Raw genomic sequence first — 25,479 nt, 5'->3', positions numbered from 1 at the left:
CAAATATGCATACACAAACCCAGAAGTGTTCAGAAAGTGATTGGATGTTAACCAGCCCGGAAAACAAATGGACGGCTACGCTACAGCACCAAACACAGGAACTGGATTTAGCCCATCCACCTTCTCCTGTTTTCCCACTTTCCTTTACTGTCATCAGTTCTTTCACCACACCCCACTGACGTATGATAGACTTTACAGACACCCTTAAAGTATCACTGAAATCACATTTAGTCATCACTTTTTGTGGTTTTTAAATTCAATGTTAATAGTTTAATTATTTAATAGAAAGGAGTAAAAAGGCTTTACGGCAATCACAGAAATGCTCCCTTTCCTCTCAGCCGGCTGGAGGGGCTTGTCAATGTCTTTGTTTGATTGACAGACGCAGCTTGACAAAATGCCAGTGTTGTACAACCTGGGAATGAGAACGGGTTGGATCTGTGAAGCAATGTGTTTGAAGCAGAAACTTATAGTGCATGATGCCTTTTGTTCTGTAGGAATTTAAGCGTTACCTGCCGAAGAAAAGAAAAGTGTATCACTGGGCACACGACAAAGGAAATAATCAAAATAGAATCATGCAGCCAGCAACATATATTATATTATATGAGGTAAAAACTTGAACTTTGAAGCTCTGTTAAAACTATATTAACACCAAGGCATTATACTTAGTAGAATATGGGTACAAACCCACTTCATTTGTATGGTTTAGTCATGCGAGTGGGGTTCAATCTACAGCACATTGGAGGAGTCTAAATGGACCATTCCACCTGCCTTCATACTGTAACACACAAATGCATCTAAACCTTATGTTATTGTTTCTTGTAAGTAAAAGTTTCAAAGTAAAATGTAAGTTAGTCTGCATCTAATTTCTTCTAAAGACATTCATGATGTTAGAAAATTAGCCCATCTACCATTATTTAATTGAAGTGTAAACATCAATCCAATGCCTCTCCCATGGAATTTCCTGGTATTCCGCTGGCCTTAGCAGGCAAGAAAGGACCAGACATAAACTGAGAGCCAGAGAAAGAGAAAAAGAGCAAGAGCAGCAGTCTTCCAAGGTGAGCAACACAGACACAGACAGACCCTGCCATGGACCCTGAGAGTTAATGAAGCAGTCCTTCCCTATTATATGCCTGCATCCACAACAGCACAAGGTAAAATACAACCAGACAATCATGCTCTCCTTTTATACCTCCCTTCCTCTCCTCTCCTTTTATACCTTTCCTCCCAGTCACCCTAAAAAACTAATCCTGCACACAACTCATCCCTAACAATGCACACTGTAAACCACACCTGCCTCTGTTCCGGACATATGCATAAATCTACCCTTGTTTCTAGGTAATAAAGAACTTCTGACATAGCAAAAGAGCAACAGAGAGAAAGAGTGAGAGAAGATGTAGTGGTGGTGGGGTACAAAGTAACTGCAGTGGCGAAGAAACAGATTTATTAAGGGAGTGAAAAAAAAAACGTTCTGACTAATGAAGTAAATTTTAAATTTATAGTGCTGATTCCACATGGTACATTAATGTCATGACAAGTGAATTACAGACAAAAGTGCCATGTAATTGCAAAATAACATGAGGAATTTAAATTCAGACAAAAAGGATAGGGTAGTGACAGATATTTTGGAAACTGCAGCAAACCTACAATACAATATCATTGGCGCTAGCAGCAAAGTCCTTAAGATAAGAGTTTAATACATTTACTTGTTGATCGCCAGATTCAAGTAGAGGTGTCAATTTGACAGACAAGTTCAGATCCATCATGTGGAGTGTCACTCTGATCATTTATGCTACTCAATAGAAAAAAACAATTACTTGAACAAGTGCTTCATCACCTCAGTTACTGTAATGTGTTAAAAAATTAGCATTGTCTTCACGTGCTAGTCAAGGTACCCAAATACATTATGGCCAAAATCATATAAAAAATAACTTTTTTTAAACAAGTATCTTAGTGAAAACATTTTAAGTGAAATTCTCTGCTGTTCAGTATAATATGCTATAGACATGTGAATTGCCAGAACGGTTTAGCAATCCATGCTGCTCCAACGTTGTGCCTATTGGAGGCTGTTTCCCTCAATCAGAGCTATTTAAACAGACTTGACAATGGTGGTTATTTGTCTTCATAGCTAGCTAACTTGAAGCTATGAAAATAGTGAAAAGTAGCGACATAATGATAACACGTGTAGGTGACTCTGACACGGTTGTACGGGTTACTGCAGGTCAAGGTGATGGTTAAATTTAGCCCTTTTTTATTATAGTGTTTTGTTTATTTTTTAAAGCTAAATGCCCAAATTAATTTGTCTGCCTATTGTTGCCAGACAAACACAGCTCTTAAACCAGGGACAACAGTCTTTCTATATTTGCATTTCCAAATGCAATAAATAAATGTGTTTTTTTAATATGCTTATTTTCTGGATCAGCAATGCATTAAAAAGTAAAAAAATAAGTTTTTTGGTTGTCAAATTGGTGAATATGCTTTGTCGATTTGCTTGGGGTTCTGCTTTGATTATATTTGCAAAGTTCTCTCAACCACCATACAGAAAAGGTTAAATCACATTCACTATTTGATGTCTGCTAAACTGACTTGCCAGAATTCTGGGAGACTCCCTACAGCTATACAGAGGTCGTTCAAGTTATGAGAGTGTCTGAGACAAGTGGATATTGCCTTACTTCTGCTCTTCCCCTGGGAAGGCAGGGTTTCAGCAGTGCCTCACACACTATATCTGATAAGATTTTCGCTTATATCAATATTGTACAACTCGAACAGTTGTCATGTCTCATTTTCTTCTGTTTCATCAGTAAAATAGGCCTGATGAATTGCATTTCCTTAACACATCTGATCCAGTTTGTTTCATCTCTCACACCTATGCACCAGACCAAGAGTGTGACTTTGTTGTGTTTGATTTGTCTACACAGGCACACTCCTATGTCCATCTGTTAGCGCAGGGCTAGGTAAAGAACAGCTTTGATTTCCTTCCTGAACCTGTTTCTTTACCTAACTGTCAATACAAGCTTATCTAAATACTGTACAAATCTCTCTTCATCACAATAAGGCAGGCATGAAACAGAAGTCAATATTATGCATCCTGCTTCCTGTGGAGATACAGGAAAAGTAAAAAGGATAAAGTTGAGTCTGTCTGTCTCTCCTGATGCCAGCCATTTTCAATCCATTACAAGGTATGCTAGATTCTCAATCATTGAACCACACCATGGTAGCATTTTCATTTTGATTAGGACTAAATGACACAGAGAGGAGAGAAATAGTTCACTTGCTAGTTGACAATGAGCAGTTTAGCACCAAATCGGACAACTAATCAGTTTTCATGTTGTTTTCCGCCCTACAATCTATTTCAGTAAGCCCATGTTAACATTAAATAAGCTCAATTTCCATTCTACCCTGGAAAAATCACGTCTCATGTCCTGCTGCCCGTCTGTCATTTCACAGCAAACATACCAGAGATCTCATTCTTTACTGTGGTTAGTGTCAGAGAGAGAGAGAGAGAGAGAGAGAGAGAGAGAGAGAGAGAGAGAGAGAGAGAGAGAGAGAGAGAGAGAGAGAGAGAGAGAGAGAGGGAGACACTGAGACAGAGACAAAGACAGATATGACAGCAGAAAAGAGACAAAGGCGAGAGAAATCGACAGTGATATTCTTGGAGTGGATGTGAGGCGGTGAGTATGAGACGCTGGGGGGAGGAGGGAAATGTCACGGCCAATCTCTAATGAAGGGCCTTCCGGGAACTATAGTTAGATAAATTATTTAAAGGCTTTCATTTAAAAATGTCCAAAAAACTGTGCTGCGATGATTTGCGCAGGAGCTGGGGAAAGGTCAGGCGTGTGTTGGGAGTGCTTCATTAACCTCTCACCACCTCCCTACCTCAATTATTTCTGTCAAAGAGCACCTGGGGGGGGGGGGGTTGAGATAGGGAGGGAGCGTGGCTGCTGTGGTCGAGCTGATACCACTCTGCTGCTGTGGCTGCCGCTCAGAAGACGAGAGCTGAGGGGCTTCAGTTTATCTCAGAACCTGGTGGCAGTCCATTCCAGGTGCAATGTTTGGCTGACTTCAGTGTTGTCAATTCCTCGGAGATGTGCAGGCTAAAGGGTGGATGAGTATGTGTGCTTGTAAGTCTGTGTGTGTATGTGTGTGTGTGGGTGCGTGTGTACCTGTGAAGAAACGGGTAGGGAGGAAGCAAGTTGTTGCCCAGGCCTCGGGAGTGTTAAATGCTTTGATCTTGTAAAATGTTTCCTACAACCGTGGAACTAACAGAGCTGCTAGGAAGTCTGATTTCTCAGACACTTGCCACACACACGCGCACGCACACCCAATCACACACAAACACACACACACACACACACACACACACACACACACACACACACACAGTTACTTTTATTCCTTATGCGTAATTTGCAACCAAACTACCTGTACAATGTGCTTTAGAGGCCTTTGCGGTTATCTACCATGTGTTTGGGTAGGTTTATTTTCAGCACAACTCATTTCACATAATTAAAAAACGTTTGGGAGACTTTGATGATTTACACTGAAGCATTTAACAAATTCTCAATCAAGGAGAAATTAGAATTACATCCCAACTTCTGAAGTTCCTGTTTTCCTGAAGGAGTATTTAAAATCATGCTGGAGGCGTTAAGTTTAGTTGAACCTTTAATGTTAACAAAGATATTGCGGATGCCGTAAATACAGATGCGGAAGTGTTTTCTTCATGACTTTGGCAGGATGGGAGCGCTTGAGGCAGCCCTTATCATACAGCTGTTAAGTTCTCCATCTTCTATAACTATTGCTCTGGCTGACACAGGTTATGAGGTTATGTTGGACATTGACCTGAATGAGACCTGGAATACCACTGTCTCAGCTTACATAGCATTAGTTAGTAAGCTGGAAAATCCACCAAAGGGAAGTATGTTGTAAAGCTCTGTAGTTGTACTGAACTGTTGATGCTGTTCTACCCTCTCTGCAGGAACCATACACTATAAAAATAATGGACGTAGCATCTTAAAAAATAATGTTAAAGCATGGACTTAATTAGTGGAGGTTGTCAGTTGGCAGACTTTCAGAATTTGAGTTTGCAGAGTGATGTTCCGCTTGTGCTTGTTGAGGGAAGTGAAGAAACGTTCAGTTGTATGGTAAGTAGGCTATATCCCGTGGTCAGAAACACACATATGGAGGTATTCATTTCCAAATAAGCATAATAATCGGTGGTAGCCCACAGTGGAAGACATGCTTGAGTAAAACCTGAAATGCTTCTGTGAATCTTGATTGCACTTTTTTACAGTTTATTACTATCCAGCGCTGTCCAAATGTTTCCAAAATCTGAATGCCAGGTTCATTGGGTACCCATCAATATCAAGTGTGTAGTAGATTGCATGAACAGTTTTCAAGACATTTAAAAGACCACGGACACACACTCTCACACACACAGAGAGAGCGAGAAAGAGAGAGAGAAAGAGAGGAGGGGGGGGGGCTCCTTTTTATAGATAGATAAATCATTACAGTAATAAACAGAAGACCAGTCTGCAAAATGTTCTGTTGGCTTACTGTCCTGTTAGCAACAAGTATTAACTAGATTACCAAGCTTCCTGCATCACATATTTCAGCAGGACGTGCAAATTAATTTGAACGTGCCACTTTCAGATGTGAGCATGCATTTCAAAATATCTACAAACCTCTGAGTGAAAAATGTGAAAACCTTCATATGGTTCTCCAACTGCTCCCACAGCAGGATTAGATATAGTCTTTCTCTTTTTTTCTGTTTTTGGTCTGTCTTGTTACTCTGATCCCGTCCTAGTGAGGCAATAGCAGACTAATTGTCAGGCTGTTCCTCTAATGCCTGATTTCTGAGTTCGGGGCAGATGTTGAGGAGAAAGTACAAGAGCGAAAGAAAGAGACTAAGGAAATCTGATCTTGCAAACATTCCCTGAAATTCTTCTAATTCTACAAGTGCCAATATGCAATACTTTCAAAAGACTCAACATAAGAAACTGAACTGCAAGGCACAGATAGGTGCTCACACTCACTCAAATCTGCACCACATTCAAAAAGGCACAGTAGTTGGAGAAAGGTGTTGCAATTAGACCCACTGATGGGAAGTGTTTCACTATTATATTGTTCATATGACTTGAGATTTCGTTTTTGTCTCAATCAGGCCTATTAAGCTAAGCTGTCAAGCTGTCTTCCACATAAGAGCCTTAATATAGGCTGCTACATCAAAGAGGTGACTAATCAGGCTGACAGAGAGAGGTGTCACACAATGTCAATCCTTCAGTGCCGCTGCCTGTCTCTCAGGGAGCCCACTCCATCAGTTCCGACCTCAAATAACCCAGCACATACACAAGCTTAAGCACACAAAAAAACATTGCATCAGGTATAGACATGCACATATGAATGCACATGTACACCCATACTTACCTCAACATGTGCACGCATTCACATGCAGTTATATGTGTCTACTTATACCAGCACAAACACACTTTATGCATACATGCTAACCCAGCAATATACATCTCACTGGGAATCAAAGTGAGGGATGACTCTGGGAAAATGAGGGCTGCGAAAATGAGGTAAAAAATGGAAACTCATCTTGATGTATTTGGGTCAATTTCACGTCCACTGCCATTGCTTGGACAGGCCTATTTCTAGCAGAAGTGGTGGCGGTAATTAATGGGTGATAATGGACATATTTAATTGGCTGTAATCTATTGGATGAAGTGAGGAGCCTCAATTCTTTTAAGGACAAAGACCCGCAGGGAAGGCGCAAGAGAACCGAGCCTCATCTGTAATGCTGTAGGCATATAGTACAGATTGGGCCATACAGTATATCAGCGGAACAAAACTGAAACTCTGTTATGCTTAACAATTAAAACCACACACACACACAAAGACACACACACACACACACACACTTACATTTAAGACAATGTAGATATGCAGCATTCACTATGAGCATGACTACATCTTCCTGCATGAACAAAGTGCAAATGCAACAAGCCAGGATCAAAACTGCTTAACAAAAAACTCAATGAATCAATTCAAGCAAGCAATGCACTCTATGTACTCATGGCTTCTTGGTTCTGCCTGAAAGCTCACTATACAATCTAGATCCTTCATATGATAGAGAAAAGAAAATGCAGTCTGCCAAGCTCCTTCCCAGAAGAGGGGCAAACACTTATTTGCATTGAAATGAACTGTCTAAGACGTGTGTGTGTTTGTGTGCGTGTGCGTGCATGTGTAAGTGTGCGTGCTGTGTGTGTGTGTAACGATACACTTGTGTGTTTTGTCAAGGGGGTATTGTGTGTCGACCTGCATGGATCACTAGTGATGGGGTGACTCCTCAATCTCCCCCGCTCTCCAGCCTCAGGGGGAGCTGTGTATCTGACTGTACTTACACATAGTGTATGTTTTCTGTCCAATCCCAGCGCTGCTGCAGTGCTTTCTCTTCCCCCGCGTGATCAGTGACAGTGCTGGTAAGCATAGTACATTCAATGCTATTGGAAATCAGCATGACATTAGAAAATATATTTTAGAATCCGTTATAGAATTCATAGGTCATGTAGTGTGCAAAATTCATTTTAGCCAAGTTGTATATCAGGGAGACACAATTCCCCGTTCTGTCATGTCTCTACCCTCGTTTAAGTGGCATGCTGTATTTGGCAACCAATAAAACAACACAAACACTCATGTGTGTACATGTTTTGATTAGAACACACATTTCACCTCCATAACTTTTTATAGACCATTAGCTTTAAGTTTACTAGAAGGTCTTGTTTACTTGGGCAAAATTTGTGTGAGGTGGAGGTAAACAAGCTTTGATACTAAGATGTAAGCCAACTGTATTTTACATGTAGCCTTGCTCAAGTCAGCCTAAATCTCGTAAGCTCAGGTTTACTACAACATTAGTTTGGATAGTAACAAATAATAGGCAATCTGGTAGCAAGTATACTATGGGGCATGGTTTTGATAATACACACTAGGGCTACACAATTAATTGAATTTCAATCACAATCACGATTTTGACTACCCACGATCAAATTTGCGTGATCTTTTTTTTTTTAAGCGTCATTTCATAGAACGCTACGTTATTTTGCATAGCGCATCAACCGCTCCGTAGAGTAACATCGTGTGAGAAGGAGCTGCTGGACCTGGGCCGGAGATGTGACCCATGGCCAGAATATCATAGTTCATAAAAATTCAGCGCAGTGACGATACAGAGGTTTCATTCACAAGACGTGTGTATCCGCCATTTGACCCGTGCTGGACCCATTCATAACGATCAGCCGTTGCTCTGTGAGTAGCACTCCCTCTCTCTCCCAAGCTCTTTTAATCAGTTATTGTTGAAAACAAGTGAAGGAGCTTTCTCAGAGATGCATTTAAAAAAAAATTAAAAATCCTACGCTTTTTATTTCAGATAGCTAATTTTCATTTACATGTGTTGTAAGAAGAATGTAACATAATATAGATGTGAAAGCAGTTATAAACAGCCTATGTGACAATAACATTTGCTTTGGTAAAAATCAACAAATAATCGTGATCACAATATTGATCAAAATAATCGGGATTATTATTTTGGCCATAATCGTGCAGCCCTAATACCCACAACAAGAAACACTGTGTTGTAATTTCAACAAACAAAGCCATTATTTCAAGATAATGTCTACTGAATCTTGCCAGTTTAAACTTGAGCTGAGTACAATGTCCATCTCTTGTTTACTCATTGACTATACCCTTCAGAATAAATGAATACATGTTTACTCTATAGAAAGTAGTAAATGGAGATTTTTCACACTTATCAATCATCATCATTGTGCACCACCACTAACCGATGACCATGACCTATTCATGCGAAGAACTGCATTGTGAGATTGCTCATGCTCTGGTGACTATTTTTTTTGTTTTTGTTTTTGTGTGTGCTTTTTTTTGAGTTTGGACTTACATAATAAAAGTATGAATAAACGTAAATAGTTCAGTGAAACTAACATATTTCCAGTGTGGGGTCATACATTTAATAACAGAAATGGCATTTCTATTTAGCCTGAATTAACTGAATTGTCTAAGATGCTCTGAACTTTTGCCATTGCTCTCTTATTGTGAAAAAAATTCAAGTTGGAGGCTTACTTTAAAATCCTTCCCAGACTGATGCTGTCCTTCCTTGCTTGGTTACATCTCCAATTACCTTTTAACAAATACACAACCACTTAATGCTGTCGAACAAAGCTTGGAGCAATCTTCCAAACAGAGCCGTTCAATGACACAGGCTAACAAACTAATCGCTGTAGGTCTCGCAAAAAATAAGGTAACCTTTTCATTGATGCAAGAGGTGCATGTATTCTGTGTGTTGCTTGTGGACCTGTGTGTGTTGATGTCAACACAATTCTGTGTGTCAATTTTTGGTTGCTATGCAGAAGTGTGCAGACACCTTTAGTATTTGCAGTGCTGAGGTCTTATTGATGTAGTAGCTGAGCCCAGAATTACATACAGATTGGAAGGCCATTTTGTTACCACTCCATTATTCTGTCTGATTGCCTTTTTGTAGGCGTTTTCTGTGGGAGTATTTGCTTTTCCATGAACAGAAGCCACTGAAAGACATGTCTGGCTGTTGTGACGTCATTTTCAGTCAGCCCTGAGGCTGCACTGTCCAATGTACAGTTAGCGTATGTTTGGCAAGTTTGCAGAGAATGTTATTCACTATTAAGAGACATGACCAAAATTTGCATGTACACAGTCGCCATTTTACTGCTTAATCGTGTCCACAAAGGCTCTGATTGGCTCCGTTGATTCTTCCACCTGGAAAACAGCCATTTGACCAAGCGAAAACAGATCTATTTAAATCACTCGACAAAATATGAGATGTGGGCGGCGCTTCAGGGGCTTGGAGCCGGGCTAAGTTGAGCCTCCCTGTGCAAAGCATTATCTATGGATCAGAGCACGTCTCCACTGAGTGCTCTTTATAGGTAATCAATAGGCGAGCTGGCTCATGATGGCTCTCACTCATTACAACTCTTTAATAAAAGCCCACCCTGCGGTGACTGCTGATCTGGGTAGTATAAACACACACACACACACACACACACACACACACACACACACACACACACACCAAATCTCTGTTTACACGCAGGAAAAACACAAACTCACTAACTTCAAGCAAGCACAGCATGGTTTGCTAGCAGGCAGTTCAATCCCGATCGCTTATAGCTAGCGACAGCATTACTCATTTATATCTGGCTTAGTCAACATGCACATCAGCTTTTTGATGGGGTGCTGAGTGGAAAATATTGGGAGAATTTCAAGTAAAGGTGACACACACACAGATAAATGCTCCAATCAATGCTTTGTGGGTTGCATTTATGAGCAGCTAAACTACCATTCTCAAGGTGAAAGTGTCTTTCTTCGAGTCAAAAGAGTTGAAAGAACTCCAAATAGAGTGGTCTGGCGTAACCTTTAGCAAGCTATGGTTGAGGTGTGTATCCTGGTAGCTGTTTCCCAATTGCTCCAACGCAGCTGTTAGCTCTATCTCTCCACACATATGGAGTAAGGTAACCACAGCCTTCTTTTCAGTATTTTCAAGTGAGGGGGTGGCTGCACGCAAGAATACGGGCTCACTTTGTCATATGTGCAGGGGCAAAGGTGGTATGTTGCATGGGTCACTTTTCCACGAACCACCCGCCAGCATGCACTCATATGTTCGGGGAATACAGAGACAGAAATAGGAAAGGGAGGAGGGAACTCTGCTTCAACTGCCATATGTACCTCCATATTCAACAAGCACAGAAGTTTTTACTTAAATTACACTAACCATCTACACACCGCGCCCTAATGAAAACACAAAACACTTTTTCCATCTAATATGATTGTTCTGCCAGTCATATTGAAAAAGCACAGTTCTCCATATGTTATAATATAAACATTCATACAAAAACCCTTCATGAGCTGTAGACTAACATTGGCTGGTGCAGATCATAAACAGATAAAGGAAATCTGACTTCAGCTTCAAACACGGCTACATAAGCAAACATAACAGACTGCTATGACTGCTATGTGTGTCTCACGATACAGAAACCAGAGAGGGCGGGTTATGATCTGAAGTATCCTTAAGGTGCCAGTATCTAAAGGGGAACGATGACCTTTCTCTTCCCAGAATAGCAGGGCTGTGGGGAACAAAAGCTGTGATGACAAACACACAGGAGAGATTGTGACCACACAGGGGCTAATACACATTCTCAGAACACAAGCTCAAGACCTTTTTTCCCTCTAAAACATTACATTTATTGGCTAAATAAGCAACAATCAAGGTTGTAAAAAATATCCTTATGCAGGGTAAAAAATTTGCGCCATCCCCTCTCCAAATGCTGGTAGACTTGCATTACAAAAAACAATGGTCATTCGTTGAGTAGAATTTGGCCGATGGACAAAAAAGTATATTATTCACCCTGCTCATGTATTGTTTATTAAAGAAATAGTCCGACATTAGGGCCAATGCACTTGCATGCTTTCTTGCCAAGAATTAGATGAAAAGAACGATACCTGTAGGCTAAATATAAAGCTACTGCTGGTCATCTCAACTAAGTACACAAACGGGAAAAAGGGGGGAAAGGCTAAGCTGGCTCTGTCTAAAGGAAGTGTAATCTTCCTAAAAGCACCTACAAAAATCCAGGCGTAAAAATTACATATTTCAGTTCTACTCGGGGTTCATGTGCCTGACTATTTCTTGAGCAAGCGCAGTGACTTCCTGGAGTCTTATCGTCACTTGAAAGTTGCCAAGCAACCCGTGGCGACTCCATGACTTGACTATGTACATGATATCACAACCACTTCAAACCAGTGAAAAGAGCAAAAGCTTTGGCAGAAAATGTTTTAACACTCTCCGAGTGAGAAGCTGTTTGAGAAAATCAGTGTTTAAAGATGTGAACATGGATATGTCAATCCTACTGGAAAACATCCCATACATATCCACAAACTGGCCACCACCCTACACATCATCCTGAGTGACAAGCATATCGACCGCAAACAGAACTCTGATACACACAAAACACTCAAAGATAGAGTGTCTCATATTTCAGCCTTTGTGTTGCTTTCAGAGAGAAACAGCAGGGAAAATATGGGTCTATGTTGGTCTGCATCCTGAGGCTGTCTGCAGACCACTACGTAGTATTGTTACTATTATTAATAATGAAGGGAAAAGGTAAGTCTGGTGTCTAGGCATTCTGATCCACAAAGTATCTATCTGGGACAGACGTTACTCTAGACAGTGGCAGGCCATCATTGCAACTGACAAGGCCACTCAAGGGGGCAGAAACCTAAATGATTCAGGCGCTTATTGCTTTGTTCCATCTCCCTGTTGCATCTGTACGTAAGGAGAGATTTGAGAAGAACAGCAGGATGTGTAGAGTATGTGGGAGAAAGAAGATGAAGTGACACAGTAACTGAAAGCCATGGGGGAGCCGGGGTTGTGCGCCTCTTCAACCACACTGACTAAATATTTGATGGGAGGAGATTTGGGGTGCAGAGGAGCTGAGAGGTGAGAGGAGGAGAATCATGGGTGCATCTCCTTCGGGAGTGTTTAGTGTGTGTCCCAGGCGTGCAAGGGGCTGGGTCAGGCCGTTACAAGACTCTACACAGTCCACCAGGGTGAATTATTTATCTAGCTGAGGTCAACACCAGAAAAGCATTATGGGTGGCACGCAGTAGAGAAAAAAGAAGCCAAGGCTTTTAGCAAATAAGAACAAAAACCATGCATCTTGTGTGAGAGAGAAAAAAAGAATAGAAATGGGAAGAAAATAGTAGGAGGAGTGGGAGCTTACGGAGATGATGAGAGATAATGTAAAAGTGTTGGTTGGTTTTGGAGGTTAGGTTAATTATGTGGCCCTGCCTTGTGACGCTTTCAACAGCAAAACAAATGACAAGGAGGAATTACAAAGACTAGATGTGGATAAACCACTACTGAAGGCATCCAATATCTGTGACCCTGCAAGGATTTGTGTATGTCTTCATTTGTTTTCTTGTATTTGTGATCTGCAATATGGAAACAGTTTTCGTTGGAAACAAACGCAAACAAAGAAAAACGGCTACAATTCAATGAGAAAAGACCTGTTTCATGTTTGACAATCAGCATTGATTGTATTTGACCGAATCGATTGTATATATTCAGTTAGAGTACTAAACTTTATTTCACATCTTATTATTTTAGATTTTTTATTTGAAAAATGTTCATGTATTACAATTGTTTGTATTAGGGGTGACCTAGTCTCTTTTTAAAGTGCGTGAATAACACCTGTGTAAATGTACCGTCTCTCACATAATAGCTTAATGCTGATAAAAACAGAGCTGAAGATGTGCTTGTGAACATTGATAATTGCAGTGGATGAACATATTATTGTAACCCTGATCACTGGAATGGCCACTGTGCCACTGTCAGATACATGAGCACAGCCTTGATCCGTCCGCCCCAATGATCACCAAAATCCTGCACACTAGACCACCATGCCGCAGCGTTATAAGCCAGACGTTTGTGGCAGAAAAACATTATGAAAAGAGGATTGTAAATGAAATAGACCCCAGGACAGGATAACAGCCTATTGCTCGGTGTGCTCCGCTTCTCGTCACGGGGGGCCAGCTGCTGACTGCTTGACATGCGAGCGCACACTCCAAACAATTTTCAATTAATCTTCTACACCCTTGCACACCACTTATTAATTTCAAGCCCCCCCACACACACACATGTGATTCGAAGCTCAGTTGACAATAGGAACAACTTGACAATTTTGATTCGACTATGTAAATTCTAAGTCAGTTTGTACTGATTCATTTGATTAATTTAGCTTTGTTACAACTAATTACAAAGGTTTTCAAAAACACTTCACCACAGTCCAGTCGTACAGCCGCAAGTTTTGAAGTCATCAGCAATATGAGAGCCTTGGAGAAATGCCAAGCAACAGTCTTTAGAACACGATCTCAAGTAGATCATAGCAGGCATATTCCACATTACACATGGTGGTGTGAAGCGGACGTGACGGTTATATCCCCTCTGTTGACTTTGAAGGGCATGGACGGTGTGTGTGTGTGTGTGTGAGAGAGAGAGAGAGAGAGAGAGAGAGAGAGAGAGAGAGAGAGAGAGAGAGAGAGAGAGAGAAAGCGCACCCCTGCATGCATGCCTGTCTGACAGAACAGATTCTGAGAGTATATAAGACTAGCGAATAAGAATTTTCAGGAGTGACGGTGTGGCCTCCTATACACAAACAAACAAACAAACACACACACACACACACACACACACACACACACACACACACACACACACACACACACACACACACACACACACACACACACACACACACACACACACAAACCACAAACACTCAAGACCTGATGGTAGTCTTCTATGACTGGGAGACTGGTAGGATACTAATATTATTTACAGATGAAGCTTTATATAATTAATTATGCAAACAATGTACAATGTGCATTCTAGATTATAATAATGGGCACTGCCAGAAGCATGTTTAAATATTAATATTTTCTTTATTAAATCAATTTTAACCAGAAGCAACGTTGCAGTACTAAAAAGCGTAAGTGCTTGAAGCATATTCTTTTTAGATAAAAATGCAAGTGACTCTATTAATTTCTGAGCACACCGTCAGCTGGCAGCTTGCATGCAGAAATATTTTCAAGCTGTTTTGTTGTTACTTGTTTTGGAGCTGAATAGAATCAATGTGTGTTCTGTCATATATTTCAGAGATTTGCCAAGTCCGTCATGAAGTGTTTCAACACCAAATTGTGTTGAGTTGAGTTTACAGCTGACTTGGCTCTTGTTGAGCTCTTTTTAAAAATGGGTCCATATATCTGAGACTTGAAGGTTGTAGCTTCAGGGTACCACTATTGTTTCTCAGAAGGTGAAGTTTGGTAAAATTGAGCTTTTATAGAGTATAACACTCAAAGACGCTTTTAAGTGGCCAAGAGAGAGAACTTTAAGAGCAGGTGGTCAGTGAGAAATAGTGATGATAAAACAGCCAATGTTCCTCTGCCTGTGGTTATTCACTGAATAGCTTTTACCACAAAAACCCTAAGTGAAAAAAAGTCTCAAAAAAGGTATTTTGTATATAAATACGAATATTATCAATATTGTTTGTGATAGGAAACCAAAGCTTCAGGGTACAATAGAATGTAATATCAGTATAGGCAGACACTGAGACAATATTTGACCCCATTTACACTTAGTCACTTTATGTGCCCTGGGTAGAAAAAGTCTGTCTATGACACATATGTACTCTTTGCTCCTCCAATAGTGTAACTATGTCAGTAAACATTCTATGAAAACAGCCACTTGCTCCTCTTTCCTTCTGATAATGGTGACAAAGTTATACTAAAAGTGCACTTAAATTAACCATTGTTCTCGATCTCCTTAAAGCCAGGCACACCGAGCCGCTGAAGCATTTATCTGATCAGCTCAACCATAATCTGCGTGGGTGTGAGAGCAACGATCTGTACGGAGCAAGTGAATGATATGAATGAGAGAACCTGAGGACAATAACATTTGTGTCATGCTCCTAGTTAATAAATAGTATTTCATTCATGTGTTTGTCAGGTTATGGATAACTGTTACAGGGTTGCCAACTTTTAACTTCAATCATAGTCAGGGTCATTCTGGATTACACTGAAAATCTCAGCAACCCTTCAATGGAAAAGATTTGATGTGACTTTGAATGAGGAAATCATCATCAATGTGTTATAATGTAAGTTGAGCTAACTTCCCCTTCCAAATCTGTAGAGTTAAAGTGCCAATATTATGATCATTTTCAGGTTCATAATTGTATTTTGAGGTTTTACCAGAATATGTTTGCATGGTTTCATTTTCAAAAAACACCATATTGTTGTTGTACTGCACATTGTTGCAGTTCCTGTTTGTGTTTAGGTCTCTGTATTATCTACAAAGTGAGACATTTCACTTCTATACTACAGTTTTTCCAAATTTGGTCAGTACAAGGAAAGAATAGCTGGGAGACTTCTTCTAAACAAGGGCGCAATTGTGGAACACCTGCAGAACAGAGACGTGTAAGTAGTTCTTTTGTGGATTATGGTGAACTAGTGTGTGTTGCAGCAGTGTTTTGCCATTGAGAATGCGCTTCCATGCTACGGTTAGCCATCTTGTCTCGGCTAGTTACGTAGAAAGCCGTCCAGATTTTGAAAAGCTCACCAAGAGACTGAAGGCAGCGGTCAGTCAGAAACCTGTATCTCACTTAAAACAGCATGGATGTTTTTTTCCCCAAATTTGTATGGGTGTGGACAAAATAACACCCCAAATCCTACAGAAAAAGTGATTTTTTTTTGTAATATAGCCATTTTAAATAACATCAAATTGAAATAGTCATAGTCAGGATCATCGTGAACAGAATAACATTGAACATTTCAGCAACCCTGAGTGTGTGTGAAAAGTGTCAATTGTGTGCGTCTCACAGTCAGTGTGAGAGTTGGCAGCCCTGCTGTTAGCCAATACTAACTGAGCTGTTGTCGTCATAACTCAACTGCTAACATGCAGGTGGGCAAAACCTGATTTGCACCTAGCCCGGGAAAACAAAAAATCTATCGCCATCATATATGTGATCTGGCCAACGGAGACACAGTGTCTTAAAACTCATCTGGGTACAAAAACTCTACAAAGGACCAGTGTAAATGGGGTGTTACTTTTGGCTTGTGTCATCTTGTGAGAAGAAGAGCGTGGAGATGATGTGTTGCTCTACTGTAGCGAAGAAAATATGGTGTTGTTTATCTGGGTTGTTCTGGTTCTGAAGGCCTCTGGGGATCTTTGATTGTCATCTGATGAAACATGCAAGCCATTATTCTCTATGACCCTAGTCCTTCACCTAGTAGTGGGTGGTCAAACGTAACAAGGTAACATCTGGTTCAGTGGATTGGATTTCCTTTGCTATGTATAGGCAGAACACCCAAACAAATACTAAATTACTTTACTGCTCTTAGACAAGATGCTACGAATGTTATGCTATGTATAACAAAGAGTAAAGTAAAGCAAGCTAAGTGGTATCATCTCACTAATTTATTAGGTTTCAAAAGAATGACAAAAATAGCAATGACAAAAAATAATTCTCTAGAATACTTCTGTGGCTGAATATCCCCACGCATGCGGTTTAGCAATTTTGTAGGGTCAACATGACCCTCTTTTGTGTAATTACTTTGCTCAGCAGTTCTGCTTATAAAACCCTAACCGCTGATCCATGTTGCTGACCTGGATAATAGATGTATGATAAGCCTTTACGTCTAACAGAGGTTCTACAAATTGTTAATGCGTGTATAACATGATAGGGATGAATAATTATAAATGGGGGGAATAAATTACTCCCCATAAACACTGCTAATAAAGTTTTTTTCTGGCTTGTCTATTGAAATCTGGCCACTGTTCTGACTCATTTACAAAACAATGTTGCTTACCCTTTTTGAAAAGTAGGATAAGTTTGTCTTTGGGGTTAATAGATGATAGGTAAATTGAAATATAAACAGCACCCAGTAATTTTATTTTAATGACAGCAATACTTTTCTGAGATATCTATCAGGCTGCTTTGTCAAATAATTGAAATATAACATTTTGTGACCAACTCTGAATATAATGTATCCTAGGGTATATTTTGTAACAGCTAGGGGAATATGAGCTGAGGAGACAGATGGAAACATTAGAGATGGCAGCCAACTAAAAACTGTTGTCCGGATGTGGAACAAAACTTGTCAGTGGCAACCTTATGGAGATTTGTGTGAGTAGGAAGGAAATGCTGCCAGGGTCTTTAGGAGGTTCTTGGGAAATGTGTGCTTTAGAATGTTAGAATAGGGTTCAATTACATCCATTAGAGATTGTGAAGACTGTGACTGGAGCATGCCTGTGTAAGAATGGAGGAGATAAGGTTTCCCCTGTCAGGGAAATGTGCTGAGAAGGGGCAGGAATGGGGGCTGGGTCTCTAAAAGCGCAGACAGACAGGAGACAGACCCCAAAAATGACAGGTGTGGACGCATTATGACTGAAAATGCCAGGCTGAGGACTCACTTGACAATCTAAAGTCATTTCCAAACAGTGACCTAGAAAGTTATCAGTAACTAAAGTCTAAAATCATGAATAGAGAAGTCCTTTTTTTTTGATTTACGTGTTATGTTTTCATAATATGTGAAAATGCAGCTCAGAGGCCCATAAAGGTTTTATTTTACTTCTCTATTTTCTTTAGTGTTTTCTTTCTTACATTTTTGCCCACATCTGACATGCAGAGGGAAGTAGGACTGTATCCTGACAATGGTAATAAAAATCTATTTTGTTTTTATCGTTTACTGTGTGTGTCCTTGTCTGGGACATCATGTTAGGGAGACTGAAATGCTATTTGTGATTTGTTTCGTGAAACTGGGCCTTCTTTTTTCAAGCGGCGGGCCTGTTTGTAAAGGTGTGGCTGTTTATGAAAGCTGACAGGCAACCTGGTGCAGGGTGCAAATGCTGATCCAAAGCGAGCCGGACAAATGTCTGCACACACACCAGCATTCTGTCGCTGGCTGCCCGCGGAGATGTCAAACACAATGATGTGGAGAGAGGCTGTAGTACAGCTCCGTGCTCGCTACTGGGAAATCACAACGGCATGCACGGACACTGATTCATACACAAGAATTACATCAAGAAGCAGCACACACATTGGCTTACAAATGGCTGACTTTCTCCAACCCCATACACAACACACACACACACACACACACACACACACACACACACACACACACACACACACACACACACACACACTTTGAAGGGAATAACAACAAAGCAGACCCATGATCCCAATTTACGTTCAGACTGAAACGATCACCTGTCTTTAGAAAACACAGCTAATGTTCGCCCTATTCATCTCACTATATTGTCTCATTTCGATAACTCAATAATTGTGTTACACATGTCAGGTCCCCGGAGCCTGGACAATCCTGCAAATCGTTTTAAAGTGCCCCAAATTCATTAATTACAGAGTGTGTTAATCTCATTGAGATGGGAGGAAAAGGACCCTCATAACTCATCCAATTAGGTAATTGAGTACTACTCGGATTAGACGGAATGAAAGGACGAGTCCTGCTGAGATTGAGGGATTCTGCTTCTACAAAAATAATACATACACGGTCGTCTACAGATAACAAGTATGTGCTAAACCTTCAACATTCACTTAGAGGCTTTCTCTAACTGCTTACCTCTAGTCCACCCATTTCCAAGGTTTAGGCTTTGGGATTGAGCACACATGAAGACAGTTACACTAGCATGTCAGGGTGATTATTAAGTGTGGTCATGTGGCTGTTTGCGTATGTGGACTTGAGTGTTTGTAACATACTACTAGAGTGCTGGTATTCGAGCCCACGCTGTTTTACCCATGCAGGAAACTTAAGGTGGACGCAGACACCTTTTTCGATTCCAATCAGTTACAAATGGTTTGAAGTGTTGGATGTTGCTATTGTGTATACACAAGGTGTGCTCCAAGTGCCTTGAGTTCAAATTTCCACTCAAGCAATCTATGTCACATGGGTCTTTCTCTAGTGTCCAAACAGTAAAGCAGTGAGCCGGGCTCTTTCAACTAAACAACTGAACACTGCAGCAATCAAAGTGGTGCTATGTTTAAGTTGCAGACTGCCTGTGCAAAGACGCCAAATTCTATTTCATTTTAAGTATACTGCCTGCCTTAGGGCTCTGTGCCATTTAAAGAGTGGATCCAATAATTCCCCTAAGTGCTTCACATTGCAAAATGCACTATGTACAAATGAATGAACAAATCAACAAACACAAAGCCAAGTTCTTACTGCGGTGCTCCTCTCAAGAAATTAGTAAAGTACATTATCTTAGTTGATGGAACAATATAGGCACAAATATGTTCCAGCTGGAAAAGACAAAGTGAAACGTTTCCATCACAGCATTCCATTTACATCTGCAAAGTAAAAAGTTTGAAAAGGGCAATCATGGACAAAGAGTATGATGTGTGTATCTGTTGAGTGTGTGTGTGTGTGTGTGTGTGTGTCTGTGTGTGTGTCTGTGTGTGTGTGTGTGTTCGCTGAGCATTCAGCGTGCAGAGCAGCCCAGATTATGCATGAATCGGGCTGCTTATCAGCTGACCTTTAAATTGGAGCTGCAGAGTGACTGCAGGCCCAAGGGCTGACGCTCAAACCTGATTGGCTGCTCTGCCTCAGACCTGCTGACAATAGAAATTAACAGAGCTAGGTGGGCATATCCGCAGGTGGAAGAAGTATAGGAGTGGAGGAAGATAGGGGGAGCTGCATTAATATAAAATATATTTTCACTATTTTCCTCATTTTGGTCTGTTCTTAAGCTTCAGGAGAGAAGGAAAAAGTCATTATGTGCTGTGAAGCATGCTAACGGTGGAGCAGGTAAGAACAGACAAGCTTGGTATTGCCTGGATTTCATCTCTAGCTCACTCATGCTATCTTTCCTTCTGTCTCTCTCTATTCTTTCCGTTTCTCCCTCTCTTTCTGTATTTTAATGGAGGAAGGGTCTTGGCAGGCTGTGATTGCTTGATAGATAGACATCTCCCGTTGGAGAGGGGTATACGGAAGAGGAGACGGGGGCTGCGGATGAGGTGTGTGTTCTGTCGTCCGCAGGGACAAGGAGCTCTGTGTGTCTGTGAAGGATGATGGATTACATAGGGGGCCACAGTTTTATGTGCATGTATGTGTGTGTATGATTGTGTGTGTGGGCATGGTCCCCTACGTGTCACTATGTACACAGTGAGAACATGGCAGTGAATTAATTTCCACGATGGCAACTGGAAGGTCATTAAATAAAACTAATGTTTGTGAATGGGAATCCCCACAAATTAACTTCAACACTATAAAGGCAACAACGCAGTGTTCTGGCAGTAAACGGCAGCATTACGTTGTATTTCGTGGACATGAGCATCGGTGGCTGAGTACACTGGCATACACTTGGCCTTCTGTCAGACAAAAATGAGTTGGGTAAAACATTCTTTGGATTAGATTTGCCTGTGTGTGTGTGTGTTTGTGTGTTCATGATGACCATTTCATATGTGACAGTAACATGTACATGATCTCCATCCACAGATGAAGAAGTGTCCATGCCTCCTTGTTCCTGACTGTCCTTCTGTTAGGGAGTGTGAGGGGTTGTGAGGTCAGCCAGCACTTCCTGTTAATTTTCATTCCAGCAATCAGATGGGCTGTAATTGATCCGCAGTATTCATAGAGACGTCTAACATGAGCAGCAGGTGTGTGTATGTGTCTGTGCACGTGTGTGTCATGTGATACACAGATAAAGTAGGCCCACAGGGGAAGACAGAGAGGCCAGCCACAGCACTGCATCTGTCACCAACACAAAAACCCCACCAGTTGCGCATGGGCAGAAGACGGAGAGCCACTATCACAAACCCTGCGTGTTAATATGTGTGTGTGTGTGTGTGTGTGTGAGTGTGTGTGTGTGTGTGTGCGTAGGTGAGAACTTATCAAAAATGGACACATTCCTAGCAGTTAGATAACAGAGGCCAAATGAACCAGATCACTGCACCGTATGTGAGCAATATGTATGAATGTGTGAATGTGTGTGTGTGTGTGCGCGTGCAAGAGTGTGAGAGAGAGAGAGAGAGAGAGAGAGAGAGAGACAGAGAGAGAGAGAGAGAGAGAGAGAGACACAGTGTTTGTCAGTGATGAATAGGAGTTTAATGACTTACACCTTACAGATAAGTGGAGAAAATCATCAACAACAACAAAAATGCTACAATGCAGGCTCAAATAAATACCAGATCAGCCCTCAAGGCAAATATCAACTACATTCAGACATAATGTAGAGTGATGTAGAGGCTGAAGATGTCATTAAAAACATCCACTTATGTAGTCTTTGCCCATTTATGCTTTACTTGTGTAGTTTACTTGTGTCTATGAAATAGTGAAGCTGAATGAATTAAAGTGTTCCAAAGGAACCAAATCATTCATCAGTGAGCTGTGATTCAAGATATTCTCAGCATGTACTAGGTGGCGTGTCCGTGTATATTATTTATAGTAACATACTGTATAGGCTGGTAAAAACTTCAAATGGCTGAAATTATCGGCCGAGATGAGGTCAAAACAGATACAGGTTATTGCGTGTGTTGGCATTTATGGAAATATAAATTCCATAGCAGTAAACCCGGAGCAATACATGTTTTTGGTTGACATTTAATGTTTTGTTTTTTCAATTCAATCTTTATATACAAAAAAAATGCATTTTATCTTTTATCTGTGAAATTAAATCTGACTAATGGAAATACATTTTTACTCACAACAGGGGTGTGTAAGATATATTGGAAATATAGTTTGTTATTTTCTGTATAGCAGACCACTGCTATGAATAACACTGTTGTTGACTGTTGCTTAGGAAGCAGTTCTGATCGGAGACTCTGGAGGACACTTTTTGAATCAGCAAACTCATTTCAATGTTTAGTTTCAAATTATTGAGTCTTTAGTAAGTAGCTGTTTAATAAGCAGAATAATGTAGATCCCTTACTTAATTATTCTCACAAAATGATATAAGAATATTGATTCTGATAGCTCAACTTGGATTATCCAGTGTCCTTTTTTTACCAGTTGAAAATATGTAGGCCTCACTGACTCATTAGGATTAGTTTTTATGTAATATAAGGTAATAGGGAAAAATGAATTATATAATGACAAAGAAGAAAAAAATGTCTGTCCACTACCCGATCACCTAATAAGATCAATATTGGCACAAAATATGATGATAGCTGGCCTTAAACTGACAGTTGGTTTTTGTTAACATGACAGGTTTGCTATGCACATTTTTCTGCTCAGGGATGAGTAAATATAACAACCCGAACGAACCAGTGGGATGTTATATTTACTTGCCCAACGTGGCGTTTTACTTGCCCCCGTGCCATTAGGCAATCCCTATTGTTGAGCCCTGCACCCAGTCTATCCCTAAAAATAGTATCTCTCTGTAGTTTACTCTGTAGCCTTACAGAAGTCCACAAACTCTTCTTTTCTCTTCCTCAGATGACTTACAGTAGATGAGTTCCCTTACTCTCAAGCTCAGAAGAGGAATTTGCTGGATGAGGGAGCACATCTCTCCTTCATAAGGAACGTTGTTGCATTTCATTAGGGATAAGATTCATCACAGCAAGCAAGAGAGCCTTGCAAATCGCATTGGAGAATTTTCTACTACTACAATCCCCAACATTGTCACACACACACACACACACACACAAACAAACACAGCTGATATGTTAATGGAACAAAACAAACAAAAGCAGAGAGCGCTGATTCAGAAGAAAAAAGGGGTACATCAAGGACGGTGATATAATATGATTGCTCATTATTGTGCGCTTCAAAATGACGCATTAGTGTGTCGTGTTTAGAACAGCAGCCGGCAGTTAAAAAGGCACTTTTTTTTTCAATGAACAATGGAGCCGTTCCTTGTTCAGAGGCCTGGATCCCAGAGAGGCTGAGCATGTGGAGCAAGAGTGTGATCTCCTGGTCAGAGGTCCAGTGCTAGGTCTGAGTGAGAGGGCACCCAAGGGTCCATTTTGGAGATAGCTGTAAAGCTCCAGCTCTGACCCTAGAAAAATGGTTCAGATAAGGCCTGTATACAGACCAATTTAACAGGTCACAACCCTGTCTCAAAGTAGGAGCGACACAGCAGGAGTGTGTAAACACAGCCTAGGGGATCTGTCCCATGATGAGATGCTGGTGATATCTAAGCGTAGGCCCGACGATGCAGCAGTGGCTGTCAGCCTATTGATTCACAGCTAGAACAACTGGGGAGACAGGGACAAAGTCAGCTTTTGTAGCTGGGACAGAGTGTGATTATATATGTATATTGTTGTGCGTATAGCATGTAGTTGGCATCTAGTAGAGCATTATGTACCCAAGGCTGGCAAGACCTAAAGACCAGTGAACAGAGAGACACTGAGACGCAAAGCTGGGGCCTTATTCCACCCTGGAGTTAACAGCTGCACATGGAACACAACAGATCTATTCATGACAGTTGTACTCAATTGTAGACACACAGGCACTTGGTACACACTGGACAGTGGCCTGTTTGTGGTTTAGGAGATAAAAAAGGTGGCATGCAAGCTCTGTGAGTTACAGTGTGGGAGAGCCAAAGGGAGATGTTACCACACACTACTAGACAGTCCTCTGTGTCTTCTGGTGAATTAAACACAATGATCATGCCTGTCTGCTAGAGGCAGCACGCTGGCTCTGGTTGAGACAGCCGACTGAGCGTGGGATGGAGCTGGAGGTGTATATAAGCAAGATTAGATAATAGATGGACTTCAATGAAAGCTTTGATATTTATACAAACAAGCCACATAAAACAGAAGAGAGACTGATGCAAAGGCACACAGAGAGAGAAAGAATGAGAGAAAACAACAACTCTGAAATATTTGCGAATAAGAAAGAGAGAACAGAGTTCTGATTCACAGAGTGTTTGGTTCAAAAAAGAGGAGCGTATATTTTCTTTATTTGAAGTCAGATCTTTGTGTGTTAGCAGGGAGTGGGTGGAGCGGGAATTGACAGCGTATCTAACAGCAAAGCTTCAGATGAAAATGGGAAAAAATATTAACACTGGAAATATTTGATCTATCTATCTATCTATCTATGAATGTGTTGTTACTTCCTGTCCTTCCAAACTTTTAAAAACAGAGAAACTCTATTGGATGCCTATAAAGTGCTGAACAGGAAGCACTGTACTCGTTTAGTGTCCTGTGTTCTGGCAGCTGTATGGACCCCTCTCTGGCCAAGATTGGGCTCTCTGGGAGAGGTCAATGGCTAGGATGTCTGCCAGGTGAGAGGTTGGCTCGGGTTTAATCAATGCTCGCCAGACGACGACAGACATGTGGGCAGGCAGGTAGACAGGCCGGCACGGTAGCTACCAGGCAGAGATAAAACTATTCCTGGTGGGGTTCACCGGCCAACTGCTGAGCCTCCGCTGTGGTAAAGAAACTCATGCTTCAAACCGGTTTAGGGGATTGATTTGACAGCTAATTTACAGAAGAGATTTGCATATGGCCATGCGCTAATAAGGCAGGTTTTTCTTTTCCATCCTTTGTCTTTCCCCGCTATCTCATTCAGCATTTTTTTTTTAAACCTCAGCAAATAGTAACAGATAATGTTAGTGAATTAAAGAGACAAGAGATTCAAATTGGATATTGATTAAGAGACTAAAGCCTTGTGTTTTCTCCTGTTAAAGTCAGTGTTTAAATGATTGATTCACAATGTCACTCTCCACATCCGTATGGTGAGCGGTGTTTGCGATCGGTTGTGCCTCTAAGCCCTTCAATGGGCCCACATCATGTCACACCATGCCAGGTGCTTTGACATAGCAGCACAAAGCACCCTGCCTATCTCATGCCAATCTCCCAAGGTCTTGGTGTCACCCAGGTGGAGGCTTTCAGAGAAAGCAAGGACAAAGTCTCCCCCTCAACAGCGCTGCACAAT

At 41.0% G+C, this 25,479-nt stretch overlaps 1 protein-coding gene across 2 annotated transcripts in view; it reads right to left on the bottom strand.

Annotated features, from left to right (window-relative positions):
• The window catches only part of pacrg (PARK2 co-regulated), a 128,604-nt gene that overhangs the window by 32,963 nt on the left and 70,162 nt on the right, over positions 1-25,479 (bottom strand). The window lies entirely within an intron of this gene.

The sequence above is a fragment of the Etheostoma cragini genome, chromosome 20 (assembly GCF_013103735.1).
Source record: "Etheostoma cragini isolate CJK2018 chromosome 20, CSU_Ecrag_1.0, whole genome shotgun sequence".
Classification (NCBI taxonomy): domain Eukaryota; kingdom Metazoa; phylum Chordata; class Actinopteri; order Perciformes; family Percidae; genus Etheostoma; species Etheostoma cragini.
Note: the sequence above shows the minus strand (reverse complement) of the source record. Positions and strands in the feature narration are given on the sequence as shown.